The sequence below is a fragment of the Danio rerio genome, chromosome 4, assembly GCF_049306965.1.
Source record: "Danio rerio strain Tuebingen ecotype United States chromosome 4, GRCz12tu, whole genome shotgun sequence".
Taxonomy (NCBI): Eukaryota; Metazoa; Chordata; class Actinopteri; order Cypriniformes; family Danionidae; genus Danio; species Danio rerio.
The window spans coordinates 67,840,961-67,860,372 of record NC_133179.1 but is presented as its reverse complement, the minus strand read 5'-3'; the positions used below and the strand labels follow the sequence as shown (position 1 = coordinate 67,860,372).

General features: G+C 36.0%; 1 protein-coding gene, 1 long non-coding RNA gene and 1 pseudogene across 2 annotated transcripts in view; all 3 read right to left on the bottom strand.

Moving 5' to 3' along the window:
* Positions 1-19,412, bottom strand: part of LOC137491262 (tripartite motif-containing protein 16-like) — a 496,597-nt gene that overhangs the window by 272,480 nt on the left and 204,705 nt on the right. The window lies entirely within an intron of this gene.
* Positions 2,116-11,515, bottom strand: LOC141375047 (uncharacterized). The gene is made up of 7 exons (XR_012402813.1): positions 10,957-11,515; positions 9,912-10,044; positions 9,501-9,810; positions 8,155-8,334; positions 7,717-7,889; positions 4,946-5,159; positions 2,116-2,622 (listed from the first exon to the last, which is right to left on the bottom strand). It is a non-coding gene; the product is annotated as an uncharacterized lncRNA (long non-coding RNA).
* LOC137491479 (uncharacterized) lies at positions 12,851-18,953 on the bottom strand (annotated as a pseudogene).

The window sequence follows — 19,412 nt, the reverse complement described above, 5'->3', positions numbered from 1 at the left end:
GGAGCTCTGAAGATGAGCAAAGTTGTCAGGGGATTGAAACAACAGGTAGAGAGACAATCGTTTTCGGGTGCCTAGCGTACACTATTACACATGCCTTCCACCACTGCTGATATACAGCCACATTGCACTTTAAAAAAAATTTATTCATTTATTTTTTTATTGCAATAACAACAGGCCATTACAACAAACAGAAATACAAAAGCAGATAGAAGGCCACATCGCACTGCTCCTCGTGTGATATTACTCATATATATTTATTCAATTTCTTTAAAGCTCAGTCCCTTTATTAATCTGGGGTCACCATAGTGGAATGAACTGCCAACTTATACTGCACATGCTTTATGCAGCGGATGCCCTTCCAGCTGCAACCCATTACTGGAAAACATACACACTCATTCACACACACACACCACGTCTATGGACATTGGGGAAACCAGAGTACCTGGAGAAAATCTCACACAAACACGGGGAGACCATGCAAACTCCACACAAAAATGCCAACTGACCCAGCTGAGGCTCAAACCAGCGACCTTCTTGCTGTCAAGCGATTGTGCTACCCACTGCACCACTGTGATGCCTCACATGTGTAATTATATAAAGTATTAAACTGGTATTGGTGAAGAACTATGCTTACTAAAAGGCACCATTCAGATGTACTGATTGTAAAGATCTGGTCAATCAAGCATGTATTGTTATAGACACCTATGATTATTTGTCCTAAGACAGAGGTTCTCAAACGTTTTTCATCAAGTACCACCTCAGAAAAAAAATGGTCTCTCCAAGTACAACCAAAATGAGCAGTATTGAAATACAGTAGCGTAGTAGGCCTAGTAAAGCAGCTACAACTCTGCACAGTTAAAAAAAACGTGGCAGATTACCTCAGAATTATAGGCTATATGTCATATATGGCATATTATATAGATCATTTTTGATAAATTTTGAAATGTGTGTAGCATGTACATGACATATTTCATTCCTCTGCGTACCACTAGAAGGAAGCCTGCGTACCACTAGTGGTACACGTATCACAGTTTGAGAACCACTGTCCTAAGATATGAAAGGCAGGTCTTGTTCATGTAATATGCTTTAGGCTATCAAGTTGGTATTGGCATTAACAGCTATACATGTTAACAGGTTTCTTATATGTAAAACGACCCTATTCAATTAAAGATCAGGCAGCTATTACTAAAGATGACCGCACACAATGATGAGCCATTTATGTAAAGGAATATGTGACACAGATATTTAAATGTCATTGTTGCAAACAAGTTACAGAAGTAAGTGCAGTTGTTGTTTTATGTGATGTTCACTACTGTTATTACACCATAGTGAAAAAGAAATCTGAGAAATGCTGTAGTTGATGTAGGTGGAGCAGGTTAATCACATTAAAAGTTCTGCATTGTGTAGTTATGAAAATGAACTCTTGTCATTGCATTACCCTGTATAAACTGCCTGTACAATAAATTAACTTGTGATATAATTATTTTGTGATTATAAATATTTAGATGCATGACATATTTTAAAAAAATCGACAGTATGTGATAGCTTTACTGTGTTAAAAGCAAAAGCTTTTGTCACAGGGTATCGTATATATGCTTTTGTAAATGTCTATGCATATGTATGCACAAACACAAATGATAAATTGAGGGAAAAACATCTTTGTTACCTATCAGGTGAATAAGAGGCTTTCGAGAAAGCTGAGCTGCTCACACATGTTCTGTTCAACTAAAAGACGAAGGAAAGAAAACAAAATTGGCAAAGAAACAAGTTATATTTTGATTATTAAAATCTATAGACACTTTTGGAAAGAAATAATTGATCTGTTAAGAGTGTGTTAGGGCTTTTATGAGTCAAATTTAATAATTTACACTGCAAATAATTTTGAGATTAATGTTTCAAATACATTTTTTAATGTGCTAAAAATGTTGGTAGAAATTTCATGTCACCAATATAACAATGTACTTTGTCAGTATTACCTGATGTAAACTTTGACAGTCATTGAACAAGACTGGACTATATGTATATTAATTATTTAAATTTTATCATCACAAATTGACTGTTTTTGAGTGCTTAAACACAAAATGTATTTTTTTAGTGTACACAAAAACGGCAGGTGCTATGAACATAGTATTTTATTTACCACAATTACTACACAAAAAAAATGTTTTTGCATGACAAAGAACACTAGAAACTAAAAAGAACAATATGCAATGAGGTTGCAAAGAACACTAGAAACAAAAAAAAGAAAATATACAATGGGGTTGCAAAGAACACTAGAAACAAAAAAAGAACAATATACAATGGGGTTGCAAAGAACACTAGACACAAAAAAGAACAATATACAATGGGGTTGCCATTAACTGAACTACATTACCCCAAATGTGGGGGCCTGCAAAATGCCCTCTTTTATGTAAATTTCAAAGTCCTCAAACATTCGATGCATTGGCAGCCTCAAAACAATAGTACATGTATTTGCTTCAGGGTAAATTTTGGCACGCTCATTATCCTGTTGATGCAGGAACTCAAGTGCTGGTTCAACAGGGAAACCCAGCCTCTGAATGGAGGTTGAACCTGAAGCAAATGCTAAAACCTGGCTTAAAGAAAGTGGTGACGATGATCCCTCTGAGAAAAAACATAAAAATAAAAAGATTATTCAGGTTTTCATTTAATTTTAAATATGGATATTCTTACAAAAAAACAACCACTTCAGTAGGCATTTATTATGTAACAAATTTGTTTATGATTTCTCTGATCATGATCATTTTTTTTTTTTTTAGATTGGAACAGTACTTATGTGCAGTCATATGTGCTCATAGAACACTGTTTCTATAGCAATCTATGGACTTATAATGTCATGAACTAATAATGTATAATCAACAACATCAAAGAAAAAAGACAGAATCAATTTAATTTTATTTTTTATATATGTGATTATAACCACACCTATAACCATGTAATACATGAAGCTAGAATAAGTTTTTTTTGAGTGTAAAAGCAGAACATCTGGTGTCTATTTTGAAATATTTTTTGTGCAGATATTCAAGCAACAAAATATTGTGGGGGTCATAAAAATTAGATGAAAATCATTAAAAACACTGGTGGTGGCTGGCAACCTTTAAAAAAGACATTGGAGAGGAAAGAAAGCACATAACAATTGTATAATGTTACAGAGTGTAAACCATGTATAAGGCCGTACTCACACTATGTACAGTTGCCTTGAACCGGGCCAAAGCACGCTTGTCCCCCTCCCATCTCCCCCGATGGCCCGCACTCACATTACATTCAAGCCTGGGCATGCTTACATCATCGATGCTGCGCTGCTTAGAGGTGATTTCTTCAGTTATATCGTTTTAGTCATTTGATATGCAGTGACACAGTCAAATATTTTGTAGAACAGATTAGCCACTTTTGATGCTCATAAACGATCATGAAGTCCTTGCAGGCCTGGATTGGCTAATTGGGAGGACCGGTAGAATTCCCGGTTGGCCGATCCGTTTATTCCGGCTAGGGCCGGTGTCCCTAGCTGCTTGCACTCTCAACAGTTGCACTTTTTTTCATTTATTTATTTGACCATAGCCTTACTCTTTTTATTCATTATTTACCCGCAGCTACGCACTTTTTATTTATTTTCTTGCTGCCCCCTTAGCAAAATGCAGCTTCAGGTTAATGATGACATAACTATCATTCCACCCCAAACAGCGGCCCCTTAGTGAATATAACAATTCAAATAATTAATATTAATGAATATTACACCTGCTCAATGAAAATCAAATGATTCACTACATTAATAAATCTGACATAACTTGATCAGAAATGTAAAAAGGCGAGAAAAAGATTAAGCCATGAATAGAAAATAATACTGTGGTTAAGAGTCTTGCGGGGGCAATATTTATTTTTTATTCCCACTGCAACAGTGCCATTGTGGTCCAGTGGTTAGCACGTTGTGCTACGATGCTGCCGACCAGTGTCCGAACCTCACCTGAATAATTATTATTATTATTATTTTTTATTATTATTATTGTTAAGACATGTAATACTGTTAGGGTTGTTGAACATTTGAAGTTCTAAACCAGCTGTTTTCTTGAAAAAGATGTGATGTCATTAGAAACTGAATTGATATAGTCAGTCGTGAACTGAGGTGGCCCGGTCTAAGGCTTAAACTACAGGATTGAAAAGGAGTCCCACTCCGGCCCTGAGTTCTCGTGCTGCAGGAACAAGATATATGCTAATATACCTACCTAATATACCTATGCTAACATGCCAATAGGACATTTAATTTGGCAGTAACCTGGGTAAATTGCTTCTGGAAAATTGATTGCCATCACAAAATCGTTTCGTTTTATGCTTGAACTACTAAATGGATGCCAAAGTCTGTTTACCTGATTGTATTTTAATTACATTACAACATCGATGCTGTAAAGGGGACTGCATAAAATGGAAAAAAAAACTCACAATAAAAGGTCACTGGAAGTTTGTCAGTATAGGAACAAAATTAGCTCGGCATATACCCTATTATGAGGTTTGCTAAAGGTGCAGCTGTCGTGCAGTGAGGGTCTTTAATAATCTACAACAGTTTGCCTTCCCTGAACAGCAAGAATGATTAATAAATCCATATCAAACAGTGCCTTATAAGTCACGTCTCGCTTTCAGTTTCAGGCTCTGGCGCGTTTTGCACTCACACACAAGCACTGGCCCACCTCTTCCCGATTCAGCGCACTCACACTTCAAAAACGATCCGGGAAACGAGCCTGGGCACGGTTCGGATAGCATAGTGTGAGAAGGCACTAATATAACCCAGTGGTTTTCAACCCTGTTCCTGGGGACTCATTATCTCAGAGTTTAGCTTGAAAATTGTAGTCAGGTGCACGTAATCCGGTTGGAAATAAACTTTACAGGATACCAGGAACAAGGTTGAAGACCTCTGATATAACCAATTGTATATTACCTTCCACATCTAGAAGCCAGTCCCTCCAGAAACAAACAATCCTGTTTTCTAGGGTCCTTTTGTTAGTGCCAACTGGTGACAGCTGCGGGATGAAGAGCTCCGCTAAGTCTTTTGCTGTCAGTGGCTTCTCTTTAAACATCAAAATTTCTCGAAAGAGACTTGGGTGTTTTCCAAATGTTGCAGAAGCTGCAAACATTCCAGGCCTTCCTTGAATCTGAAAATAATAATAATAATAATTTAAGCATGAACAAGCTATGGTCTTTTCAGTTTAAGTGATTATTTAAGTGTTAGACACAACTCTCTAGCAGTACTACATAAGGTAAGCATAAAAAAAAAACAAGGCCTTTTTCCTTAGTAAGGGCTTAGACTTGCCAGGATTAGGCCGAAGATCAATTAGGACATTTAAGTAATTTTTATAAACATGCTTAAAAAAATTATTGGTGTGCATCTTGAGACAAAACAAAGGCACTGATATTAAACAATCAATCACTGCATTTTTTTTCAGTAGAAACAGCTCAGACTTACTTTTTATTGGAGGACTAGGCTTAAGCCTTGTCTGTGAAACCGGGGGTAAGAGTCCTATTTTTGTTACAGACATATTTTTAAACATATCATATTCAATAATATGTCACAACTGTGTAGGGCTGAGACCAAAATATTGATTTCTTTATTCTAATAGATTCAAATGTTTATGAGCTGCTATCCACTTTTAAATCCATAGTATCAGTCTTGACCCCTTGGCTATTGTCAGATGAATGAACAAAACCTTATGAAATACCTGTATAACATACCATTTAATAAACGCTAATGATCTTTGAGGTTTGTAATTGTTGATACCAAATTTAAGGAATAAATAAATCATTTTGGTTAAATGTTTTGTTTGTGGCATGGCTGAGCAATGTAACTCCATAGATCAAACAAAAATATACCAAAATGCTTTTTTCTAACGCTTTAATACTACTTACAATGCGAAGTGATCTGATGCGCATTGCTGGCGCGTTGCTATTTTGAGAAACTATAATAGATTTTTCAATTGACCAGAACAAATCCGGTTTGAAGTCGATCGCAGAGTGCGTTAGTTGTGCGCCTCGCTTATACACTGCTTAATACACACAAGATGTAGAGTAATACGCAAATACCTTTAAAAATGAAAAAGAATTAAAATATTAAGGACATATATGGGATATAATAAGAATATATATATATAGGAAAAAAATTAAAGGATTAAAATATTACAAAACATATTATTTTCCAGCCTACATAAATAAAATAAAAAACTGCTTTCATGCCTTCATCATCTCGGGAGGCTTTTTCAGTTCATTCATAACAGTTTTCTTTTGTATAATGTTATCATTATTAGCAATATTATTTATTATATCCATATTTATATTTGTTTTATTAAAAACAAGCTCAAAGTTGCCCACCTGCAGGTTTTAGACCATATGGGGCACAGCATGTGTTTTAGGATATAACTCTATTTGACCACACTTCGTTATTATTGTTTATTTATTAGTTTGCTGGAAATTAGAACTGAATTTAGAAATAGTTTTGAAACAAATATTTGCGCTTAACAAACAAAATATTTATGTATAGGCTAATGGATATCTGTGCGTACAAGGTTTCCCTATCCACAAGAGCGAAAGTAGATTATGAGAGGCCCAATTTTTGTTTAACTTAACTTTTGTTTAACTGTTTTCTTGCTAGTGAAATGCTTTTTCCACTTACACTTACTTTACGTCATGTAAATAGCAAATGCGCTTATGACAAGACACAGCTGGCTCTTAAAGGGAATGGGAGATAAGACTCTGATTGGTTTATTCTCAAAACACACCTATAACTCATTAAGAAAATAAGCTCAACCCTTTTAGATCATGTGCCACAGCGCAAATCGGATTTTTCCATCCTTACAATAGCAAAAGTGGAATCTGACACGCCCCTTAAATCATTTTGCGCCCTGTGCTTTGTGCATGGACCATCAAAATAGAGCCCCTAGTGTTAAGCCATTATTTAGCGAACTCTTCTGGTTATACATGGGTATTGCATTTTATGTTAGAGTCCTTATTACATGACATCATAAATATGAGCCTAGGTATTCAGAAGCCATATGAAGAGCACATGGTTGTAGCTAACATTTGCTCCTTGATACAAGAGTTACTGAAGGCACATTCTGTATGTAGACATTATTTTTTTCATAATTTGACTTATATTTGTTTATGCTTATGCTATAGACTTGTCATTATACATGCAGTATGTTCATTTTGTTCCTTGTTTGGTAAATTGTAATAAATGACTACATGTATGATTCAGTAGGGTGTGAAAACAGTGATCTATTTTGCATAGAGCGACAATTGTGCTTGTTTATTTGACATATTATTGATCCAGCATATATACCATTCTGTATTTTGTATGTTTTACGTTATTTCATAAGCAACAGTAAAGGGTTCAAACTTATCCCTTGAGTCTGTTGTCATTGGAAGACGTTATCTCTCTGTCGAATCAAGCAAGGCCTTTGATATAAGGGGCAAAACAAGCCTGAACTCGTTTTCAGATCAGCATGCATATGGGTGCACAGATGGAGACAAGTGCATTTTCTCTATAAAAACATGGCAGAGGACATGGAAATGAAAAATGCATCAGATTTAAACTATCAAAAAAAAAAAAATTTACATGCTGCTACATTGCGCCAGGTGTATTATACTTTGACTTGACTTTGAAAAGCCTTGTTTAAGTTGTATCACTTATTTAAACATTAGTTATATTTAGTAACTCACTGCTGCACAGAATCCCTTAACCTGCTCTCCAGCAAGAAGTTTGTAGCTGCTACAACCATGTCATCTCTGTCCTCTAATGTGTTTATATGCCGGAGTGACCCCAACATTGCCAGTTCGTCAGCAGCTTCAGTGATGGCATTCCTTGCATCCTCAACATTCTGTGCTGATTGGATCTAAAGCACAAGGCATTTAAGAAAGAGTAAGTGTACAAAATATGAATACACTTAATAGTCTACATGAATAGAGTTGAGAAACACTGCATACTTCTGACAAGCTATTTATGACAAGGTGTTACAGTTGATCTACACATCTGTACAATGCAACAACTACTGTAACAACTGCTTAAATCATGAATTACATAAGAATTTACACCACCAACTGCACAAAATGACCTTAATATGGGCATATGTAGTTTTAAAAGAATTGCAAAAATCTTACCGCCTTAATCTTTTCTCTGAACTCGAAGTCGACTATTTCTTCAATGTCAGGTGCTGAAGGCTTAAAGTTTGCACACTTGAATAAATAGTCACTCAGAAAAAGAATTTGGCTCCACACCACCATGAATGAGGCAGACAGCATTCATTCGTCCAACCTGCTTGTACATACCATTGTACAAAGCTGCAACACAAACAGACAAACGTGCATATGTATGTATTTGTGTGCGTGTTTGTGTGTATATATATATATATATATATATATATATATATATATATATATATATATAACAGTTCTGTCTGGTTCTCAAATCTGATTGGCTGATAGCCATGCAATATCTGCAATATCTGAACTCCTACGACCTCTTTACCTTTTGTGTATTATTCCGCCCACATACAACCAGCAAAAAGCAGACACTACAGATCTAAAGTTTAAAAGATGCACACTCAACTTTTAACAGTCCGCTTATGATTTGAATCCAATGTGGAAGAAAATAGTTCCACAAACAAAAGGGTTTTTGAAACTCTCAGTGTTTGATTTTGTTTTTATATACGCAATTATGCCGTCAAACTGTTGTATAAACGCAATATCACACGAGTAGCAGTGCGATATGGCTGTATATTGGCACTGGTGGGGGCACAAAAACACTCGGCCTGGTGCCATCGCACGCCTCCCACCAGTGCCGATATAAACCCATATATATATATATATATATATATATATATATATATATGAAGAGTTTATTTGCAAAAAGGAAAACTCGGTTTGTAACAATTTTTAAAAATCATGTTTTTTCATAGTTTTTCTAATAATCTTAATGCAGTCGGGTTGTTTTGATTACGTAAAAATAAGTACATAAAGCAAAGCTAATTAACAATAAAACATAATAAAAAAAAACATAAAATGTTTTTTGAAAATTTAAAAAAAAAAATGGTTAAGAGAAAAAAACACCACTAACAAATGCATTGACTAGCGTTGTCATTGGTCACTGTTTAAGGATATTGCTCATAAGATATAGCTTTCCTCAGCAGACATTCAAAAAATTTTGTTCATTTGTAAATAGTTCTAACTGAGATTTCATAATTAGTAATGGACACCAGGCCACAACTTTTAAAATGTCAGCTTAAGAATTGAATCCGTGGCTGAAAGACGTTCTATGAAAAATAGTGGCTTTAAAGACACCCCATTTTTGTTTTACCCATTTATGCCGTCAAACTGTTGCATAAATGTAATAGCTTTTTAATGTGGCTACATAAAACAATTCTTTAACAGCTGTGCTGATATATCAAATGGCTTCTCATGAGATAATGCTTATAAATGACACATTTGGAACAATGGACCTAAATTACCTTTCGAATTGCAGGAAAGAATCTTCTGCCAGTCAGGACCATCAAAAATTTCACAGGAGTGTATTTCCTTCATTAATAAAGTTAAAAACTCTCTTGTGGGACCACCCTCATCTGCTGCCCCCTCTCCAATACCATCAGCATCTCTGAATACAACATCCAGTTTTTTTCTGGGTCAAACCACTGGCGCCGAAAAGCACGAATTGCACTTCCCAGGATGTTGTCCGGTGTGATAATAATTTGATTTGATGGTGGTGATGAAGTAAAATCCACCCAGTTCTGCATGTTGTGCAGTAATGAATCGAGATCAACACTGAAAAAAGAAAATACAACATGTCTGTTTTTCTTTCTACATGTGGATTTAAAAATGTCAACAATGTAAGGTCATTTAAAATATAATCCTTCTCCACTCACTCTGGTTAAGAGACTACTGCAGCTGATGGGGATGACACTGGAGAGGACAGAGGGGACGCCACTGGAGAAGGCTGAGGCAATGCCACTGGAGAGGACAGAGGGGATGCCACTGGAGAATGCAGAGGTGATGGCTCTGATGTGGTTGAAGGAACAATCTGTATTAGTGAAGTTGCAGTGTTGGTTTAAAAAAACTACAATGTATCTTTAACAATTAAATGGTTAATTCACCCCAAAAATTTAAATTCTGTATTTTATCAAATTACTCGCCCTTATGTCATTCAACATTCATAAGACATTTTGTTCATCTTCAAACACAAATAAAGATATTTCTGATGAAATGTAAAAGCTTTCTGACCTCTGATAGAACATAATTGCCACATTCAAGGCCCAAAAAGAAATGGTTAGAATAGTCTATTTGACTCCACCTTAATGTTATGAAGCAACAGGTATACTTTTTGTGTGTAATAAAACAATACCAACCAAAAATAACATCTTAATTATACAATTTCTTATTTTTTATGTTGGTCTCTTACACAGTTGATGTAGACACAACGTTGTGACATACAACCTAGAAGCGCTGCACTGTGTTCACTACGTCAACTGCGTAGAAAACTGATATGGAAGAGAAGAAATAGTTTAATTAAGAGGTCTTTTTTTTGGCCCACAAAATGTATTCTTGTTTCTTTGTGACATTGGTAACATAAGGTGGATTCACTGTGGTCAAATAGAGTATTTTAACAATGTCTTATTTTCTGGACCTTAAATGTTTTAATTGGTAGGCTGTCAGGGACAGAACACTTTCAGTAAAAACTTTAATTGTGTTCTGAAGTTGAACATGACTAATGAACATCATAACTTTGGGTACCTTAAAAGTTAACAGATAAGCACAAGATTAAATGCTGCGAAAGTAATGTTCATTGTTTTTAAAAGATAGTGTACTATTTTACAGTGCTACAAAAGTACTTGGTTTTAACCATTTAATTTGCTTTTAAAATGCATTCAAAACAAGCAAAAGTTGACAGTCAGATACATTAATGATTTTCACCTCCATATCCTCCAAGTGCAACCACTGAACATGTATATTTAATGGAGTCGATATGTTGTGGTCGAGAAGTGTCCCAGAGGCAGTGCTCATTATTGACATCACTGATGTCATTTCTTGGATGATAAAAAACTCTGTTGAGTCATTATGTCAACCAACAAAGTCAAAGAGGACCTGAAAACCAAAAACATTTATCTCAAACCAGTCATAAAGAGTTAATTTCACAGGTATTATATGCAATAAAACTAATTCTATATCAATAAACAGAAATTAAATGCTGCCTAACACCTTTTAGGCAAAAAATACTTTAGTTACTGGATTGATAAATCATTTTTCTCTGTAAGTATGGAGTTACATTGCTATTTTTAAGAAACCAAAAACACAGCTTTGTTATTAGACGCTGAACAGACACAGATACACATCTCTGTCATTATTCAAATAAATGCTATAATTAATTTATTCAATACATGTAATGTAACACTTTATCTGTGTCTAATTCAAAGCAAGCAAAATGCTAGACACATGTCCTGTAACTGATGAAAATAACCGTCAATTTTAGACTGAAATAATTTCACTGACTTGTCTCAATTATAAAACTGAGACGATATTACCAATATTATTTATTACTGCTACTGACTGTAGTATTATTTTTATGATTAGTATTATTGTCGTTGCTGTTGGTTTTAAAAATTATTGATGTCTATTACTTATCTACATGTTTTCCAGAATACCAGGAAAAATAATATTAATGTTAATGTAATAACAATATTACTATTACAATTCATAAACCAATAGCTTTAATTGACCAATTATGAAAAACTATATCTATTGCTTTAACTCAAGTTTTATTTTTATGTTTGTTAGTTGATTTCAAATTAACACATTGCTTGTGTTTATGTGAACAATTACTCCATGCAAGTTATTCCAGTGGAAAACAAAATGTTTGTTTTAGTAATTTTTTATCAAAATCTGAACATTTGCTTACGCTCCAAATATAGATTTGTACTGGTTTCTTGTTATGTATTCATTATGTGAAGTTGTTGCAGTTTATCAGTTTTGTAATAAAAAAAAAATTGTCTCATACTCAATTATTGCCCTGCTATCAATAACAACTTTAAAATTGTCAGCACTGCATGTAAAATGACCATAAGTACTGTGAAAATGTCCTTGCTCCATTACCTTAAATAAATATTTCACAGGAGGGCCCTCAACTGTAGTTCATGCTACAACGCAGTAAAATCTTCAGAGTAAAATTTACTCAGTTAAGAGAATATTTGGTCCCTCTCTAAATTGAGCAAAATTTACTCAGCAGCAGAGTTAAAGTTAATGAGACAATGATGGGGTTAATTAAGTGATGATTGAGCACCGATGATGAACACCTGCTGTTAAAAGGCAGAAACAGAGAAGAGAAACACAAAACTACGGCTGTTTCTCAATTCCAAGAACGCAGAGAACGGACTTGTGGGTAAAAAATAAGAGACTTTAAAATTTTAGGTCAGCTATTCCTTTAAGCTATGTACTCTGAAGATATTTCTATTTTAAACAAAATATATTCACTAACACTCATCTGGCAAATCAAAGGCAATCTTCAATCAGCAATGACCACAGATGGGTGGTGTCCACAGCGGTAACAGAAATAACTGTACGTATACTGCCTGAGAGCACTGAAGTGGTAGAATGCTTTTCTCAGTGTTGTGTGGCACTGTAGTCCCAGAATGAGATTCTATAGTGTGCAGCATTCTACCAACAACAATGTGATTCTGCAAAAAAAAAATACAGAATGTACCTTTAAACATGTTGTTTATATGTTATGTTGTGAGTAGAAAACAAAGTGGGATGGAAAGAAAGACCCTGTCGTTATAATTGTGGAATCCAGAATTGTAGTCCTGAAAACGAACTACATTTCTGCAAACTGGGCATGCCTTGGCATAAACGGAAATACCTAAAAGAAAACGCATCAACACAAATTGGTTGGCATACAAAAAATACATAGAGATTATATACAGTATATATAAGAGATATATTTAATAACATACCTTACCTCTATTCAGCCAAAACATCCCAAAAACAGTTGCTTGTGTTGTAACCACAAAAGCATTGCTAAGATCGGGAGGACATGACCCTGGGCAGTATGGACAGGTTGTTTCTGAAGGTATAAAGGTTTCTGGAATGGGTTTTTCTGTTTTGGTAATTTCAAGTCTAATGTCTTCCGGTAATCTTTTGCAATTCCACAAGTAATTGGTCATTGTGATCACACTACTCCGTGAAAAGGCCAAGTGCTCATCCATACCGACATTCCCAATGAAGCACTCCTCAATATCTTCTATATCCTCTGGGGCTTCTGGTGCGTTTTTCAACAAATAAGGATGCTCCTAATAAATCCACCACATACACATGTATCTGTGGACACAACTGATACTGTCCTTTACACCGATGTACTTGCAGTGCCATTTTCCCAATTGTTTGTCAAATGTGGAAACTGTCCTTCCAAATTTACACCAAGTGTCCTTCTCCCCAGAGTACACTAAGAAAAATAGATATCTCTCTGACAGATTGTGTTCCCCCAAGAAAATAGGAAACACACTGTCTACTTCGTGTGAGCAAGCATGTTGGTAAAGTTCCAAACATTCCTCTTGCCTAGACTTAGAAAGGAGTCCCTTTTCAACCACCTCCTTTACGGTTTTCTCTTGTAGTGCTGGTGGTGGAATGTATGCACTGGTTTTCTTGGTCCGCTCTAAGTGGTGGCATTCTTTCCCTGGGTTTCCACTTTGAGCAGCTATGGCCATATAGTCTCTGCATTCATCCACTTCACAATCTTAGAGCTGTGATGTTAATGTCTTTTGGACATGTATTGGCAATCTGATACCATGGGATTGCTTTGTGGTCACATAAATCCCATTTTTGGGTCAATGCACAACATTGGTTCTTGCCCAGCATGTTGTTTCTTTTTATGCCGTAATAGGTTTGAGTTTGTGCTAAATGTGATACCACATATATGGCATATTTTGTTTGCTTTTGGGATGTCTTTATCTTCAGGTTGTTTCTTTTCTAAGAATAAAAATACATGTCATAGTGTGATTAACATAATTTTAATGTGTTATTGTGTCATTACTTCAGTTGGGTTAGAAACATAAATGTACTCACCAGATGTTGTTGGCACCATCAGACCTGAAGTTGCAGAGAAAGGGAATTATACAGTTGAAAAATGCAATTTCACTCATTACGCTTAAAGGATTTAGAATATTTACAATAGCCTACCATGTTTACGCAAGTGTGTTTTAAAATCTACAGATTTGCTTATTATTTTGGCACATTTAGGACAATGCCAGTGACTCCTTGTGCCAAGTTTCCGATCTGGACAGTGGCATGGTATAGTAAATTTGTCTTTGAACACAGGATGTTTTGAATATCAAATTAGTCAAAAGACTTCACCTCAACACTTAAATTAAAACTTGGCAAAAGTCAAAAAATGACTTACCACTTAAAATGTCGTGATAAAACCCTGGTAACTTTTCCATCATTCAGGTTTTTTTTTTTTTTTTTTAACCAAAGAATGTCTTCTCTTAAGTGAAAATTGCCAACTTTTTAAAAAATATATTTTATGACCTTTTTCCATTCTGTTGAGTTCACTTGTAAAAGCTTTTTAACCATTTTGACTCTAAGAAAATTCTTCATTTGTTTAAATTCAATCAATCATATCCCTCCTTCTTCTGCTGCTCCTATTATTCTATTGTAAGCAATTCTTGGGGGTTTCCCCCAAGGTTCTGCGACTAGGGAATATAATTGCGCTGAAAGAGGACATCCTTGTCTAATTTACCTTGTAATTTTAAAACATTTTTTTAATTCTGTTAAAAAAAGTTACATTTTACTTTTGTTAAAGCCCCTTTATATAAAATGTTTATCCAATTAATAAAATTCTCTCCAAATCCAAATGTTGTGAGTACATCAAATAAATAAGTATGTTCTACTAAGTATTCCTTTTAAAATATCTTTAAAAACAATATAAAATTCATTTCCTATTCCATCTATACCTGGACTTTTCATTTTATGTAGTTGATTTATTGCAATTTCAATCTCTTCTTCTTCTATTTCTCTGTCACATTCTTTATTTTCATCTTTTTCTAGTTTTACTTTTATAAAATTTAGAATCTTCCCTTCTTTTTCTTCAATACCTTTTGCTTTATTTGATATTTTGTGTTTTCCCACCATATCCTTTTATCATCATCATACATTCTATTTGCTTTTTCTTTCTCTATTATTTCTTTGATTTTTAAACATAATCTTTATTTTTTTTTAAATGGTTGTGTTTAAAATCCAAGTCCCTGGTCCTTTTTGTATGTTTTCTATATTCACTTTAAAATGCAAGAGCTTATGATCACTAAAACTGTTCTCTTCATACTGTATGTTTTCTATTAAATTTTCAAAATTTCTAGTACATAAAATAAAATCTATTCTCGTTTGACATATAAAATTCCCCACTATTTGTCTCCTTGAAAACTCTCTTTTTTTCTCTATTCCTTTCCCTCCATATATCTATTAAACTATTTTCCTTTATTAACTCATTTAGTTCCTTTCTTCCAATATCCGATTTAAAAACCATTCCATCTGCCATATCTTGTTTTCTAAAAACAGTATTAAAATCTCCCATCATAATTATTTCTTTAAAACCTTTTAATACTTTATTTTAAAACCTCAAAAAATTCTTTTTTGTCTTGATCTTCTGTTGGTGCATGTATATTTGCTATTAGTAATTCATTTCTTTTATAGTTCACCTCTATCACTAAACATTTCCCATAATTATCCCTATACACAATTCTTTTAAAGTTTAAAACATCTTTCCTTATTAAAAAAGCAACACCTCTTCCAGATTTACCATCACCATTATTATATATAATATCCCCTTGCCACAACTTTTTAAAATCGTCCATTGCATGTTCTTTCCAGTTTGTTTCCTGTACACCTATCACTTCCTTGTGTTTACATTTCTCTCTTATTTTCTCAAATTTATATTTTCCCATTAGTCCCCTTAATTGCATTAAAAGACACACAATTTAAAACGCTTAAAATAAATAAAAATAAAATTAAAAACCTACACATCCTTACTGTCCATCATCTCCTTCCAACGCTCTCAACCAACAACCCCTTCCGTTAAAAGAGACAAAGGTTAAAAGCATTTTAAAATAAATGAAATATTTTAAAACATCATTTTCTTCATCTTCTTTCAGTCCCCTTAACACTTCATACCTATTTACATATTTAGCTCTGTTCTTTGTTAAAACATTTTTCTTTGCCATGTCCAAATTTGGTTTTACCTTAAAAGTTCTTCTTCTTAAAAATCCTCTTTCCACTTTGTTCTTATCCACATTTTCCATCCTTGTTTCTTCATCCTTTGCCATTCCTTCAGCTTGACCAGTCTTATTTAGTTCCTCTTTTTCCACAGTGCTTAAAAAAGTTTTAAAACTGTCCAATATGTCTATTTGTGACCACTGTTCATCTTGTCCTGATAACTGTACTTCATTCTCTTCATTTTCATTTTCTCCTTCCTTTTTTCATTGTTATTCATTTCCTCCTTCATTGTCTTTTCTTCTACTTCATTCACTGCTATCTTGTCCTGGGGTTCTTCGTAGGTGGATAACTCAGTTAGCAAGATTTGGTTAATGATGATTTGACACGATCCAGGATTATTTTGTTCTTCAAAACTCTTCTGAGAGTTGTTGTCATAGCTACAGTTCTGATAGCTCAAACCTGCTAGGGAGCAATTGCTTAGGTGTTGCTAGGCGGTTGCTAAGGTGTTGCTAAGTGGTTGCTAGGTGGTTGCTAGGGTGTTACTAGGCGGTTGCTAATATGTTAATAGGTGGTTGCTAAGCTGTTGCTAGGCAGTTGCTAAGGTGATACTAGGCGGTTGCTAAGGTGTTAGATGGTTGCTGGGTGGTTGCTTGGCGGTTGCTAAGCTGTTGCTAAGGTATTGCTAGGCAGTTGCTAAAGTGTCGCTAGGCGGTTGCTAAGGCGTTGCTAGGTATTTGCTAAGGTGTTGCTGGGTGGTTGCCAAGGAGATGTTAGATGGTTGCTAAGGTGTTGCCAAGCGGTTGCTAGAGTGTTGCTATGAGGTTGTTAAGGTGTTGCTGGATGGTTGCTAAGGTGTTGCTAGGTGGTTGTTAGGTGGATGCTAAGCTGTTGTTAGATGGTTGCTAAGGTGTTGCTAGGTGGTTGCAAAGTTTTTGCTAGCCAGCTGCTAAGGTGTTGCTAGGCAGTTGCTAAGGTGTTGATAGGCGGTTGCCAAGGCATTTGCCAAGGTGTTGCTAGGTGGTTGCTAGGTGTTGCTAGACAGTTGCTAAGGTGTTGCTAGGTGGTTGCTAAGGAGTTGTTAGGTGATTGCTAGGCGGTTGCTAAGGTCATGCCAAGCGGTTGCTATGGTGTTGCTAGGCGGTTGCTGATGTGTTGCTGGGTGGTTGCTAAGGAGTTGCTAGGTGGGTACGAAGGCGGTTGCTAAGCTGTTGCTAGGCGGTTGCTAAGGTGTTGATAGCCAGTTGCTAAGATGTTACTAGGTGGTTGCTAAGGTGTGGTTATGCGGTTTCTAAGGTGTTGCTAGGTGGTTGCTAAGGTGTTGCTAGGTGGTTGCTAAGGTGTTTATAGGTGGTTGCTAAGGTGTTGCTAGGTGGTAGCTAAAGTGTTGCTAGGCATTTGCAAGGCGTTGCAAGGTGGTTGCTACATGATTGCAAGGTGTTGATAAGCTTTCTCAGAAAATATGAAAAAAGTTTTTTTTAAGTAATTACAGAGATGGCAAAAGCATCTTGCTATATTAAAGTTATTACAAGACAGAGAGGGGGAGGGTTTTGAGAAGAGGGAGGAGAAAGTAGAGTGGGGATAGCAGAGGTATAGGGGCAGGGTACGTAGCTGGTGGATCTTTGTAGTTCTTTATCGGAGGAGGGGATTATGAAGGAACAGGAAGTGGTCATATGCAGATTTGAATGGCAGACCATGCAGGAAAGATTACAGCATTCTAGGAAAACTCTGTTGTGAAGATCAGTATCCATGGCCCCCCCAGTAGGGACACTGATTCCACTGAGTAACGCATATAACCGAATAATAATCGATGTCAGCACCTGATAGGATGAGGTTCTTGATGGTGTTGGAGGAGGGGGCCGTGCGGAAGAAATGTGAGTAGGGAGGGTGGACTGTTGGGAAGGGTTAGTAATGCAGGTGGGTGCTTGATGAAGAGATGTAGAGGAGAAGAGGTGAGGATACTGAAAGAGGGGAAATAAGAAGGGAGAGGAATGACTTGTAGAGAAAGACTGGGTAGAAATAAGCTGGCTTGAAGAGTGAGGGAGGTTAGAAGGGAGAGAGATTTACGGAGGGTTGAGAGTGGAATGGATGACTGGAAGAGTAGGGCTGGAGTTTTCACTGGAATGTGGAGCTGGAGGCCAAGGGAGGGGGGTGGTAAGTCCGAGATTGGCGTCATTATCCGGTGGATTATCCATTTTATCCGTTTTGGAATGTTATGGTAGATGCAGTTTGTCTTGTTCTGAGGGATTGGTTTTTATTGCTTAACTTAGTTGCTTTTTTTAAGGTCAGAGGAGATTTTGTGAATGTGGAGCTGTGGTGGGTTAAGGATAGGGGATGTGGCGGGAGCGAGCGGTTATGCTGTCCTGAGGGGGTGGAGTTGGTGACGAGATGGTTTCATAGAGTTTTAGTAGTTTTGTTTTATTGCAGCGGCTGGGGATGGAGATTCCGGCATTTATGAGGGTCTGGTGGAGTTCGGTCATTGTTATCTCGTTGAAAGTGAGGGATGATGATCTTGCGGAGGCGCATTAAGAACCTGGAGAAGGTGGGTGGCGATTTGGAGTGGCAGGAGATGGGGATTGTGTCCTTGCTGAAGTAGAGCAGATAGGCCTTCGACCTCTTATTGGAGCGTTGGTAACGGGGCGGCTTCCAGGCTGAGCTTGGTGTTGTTGAGCTGGGGCTGGTGTTTCTAGCAGAGTAGAGATTTCGTTCCTGTCCATGTTGCTGTAAATGATGTGAGAGTAGATTTAATGCTGCTATTTCTTATTTTCGCTGTTGTTGTATTGCTGCTGTTGTTGATTTGTCATAGTCAGATGATGGTAGTAGAATTGTTGATGGGTTGTAGAGAGATGTTAAACTTTAGAAGCTTGTGAAGGAGCTGGCGCAGTCCTGTCAAGAGCTTTCATCGGAAAACGAAGATAAGGGAGTTATTTTTTGCTAGGCTTCTTATTATGAGTTTGGATTAATCTGATTGGCTAACTAAATATTGTAGATGAGAGACCAGCTGTGGTCAATCATATCACGTGCTCCTCTCAAAATTAGTTTGTGAAACTTCACTAAAAGTAGGCTTCCATTCAGACTTAATTGTTGATAACAAGAATTCAATTGTTGATTTCAACAACTAAATTGCTACTAGTAAAAATTGGTTTGTCCTTCACACACTTCTCCTTCACTGTTAC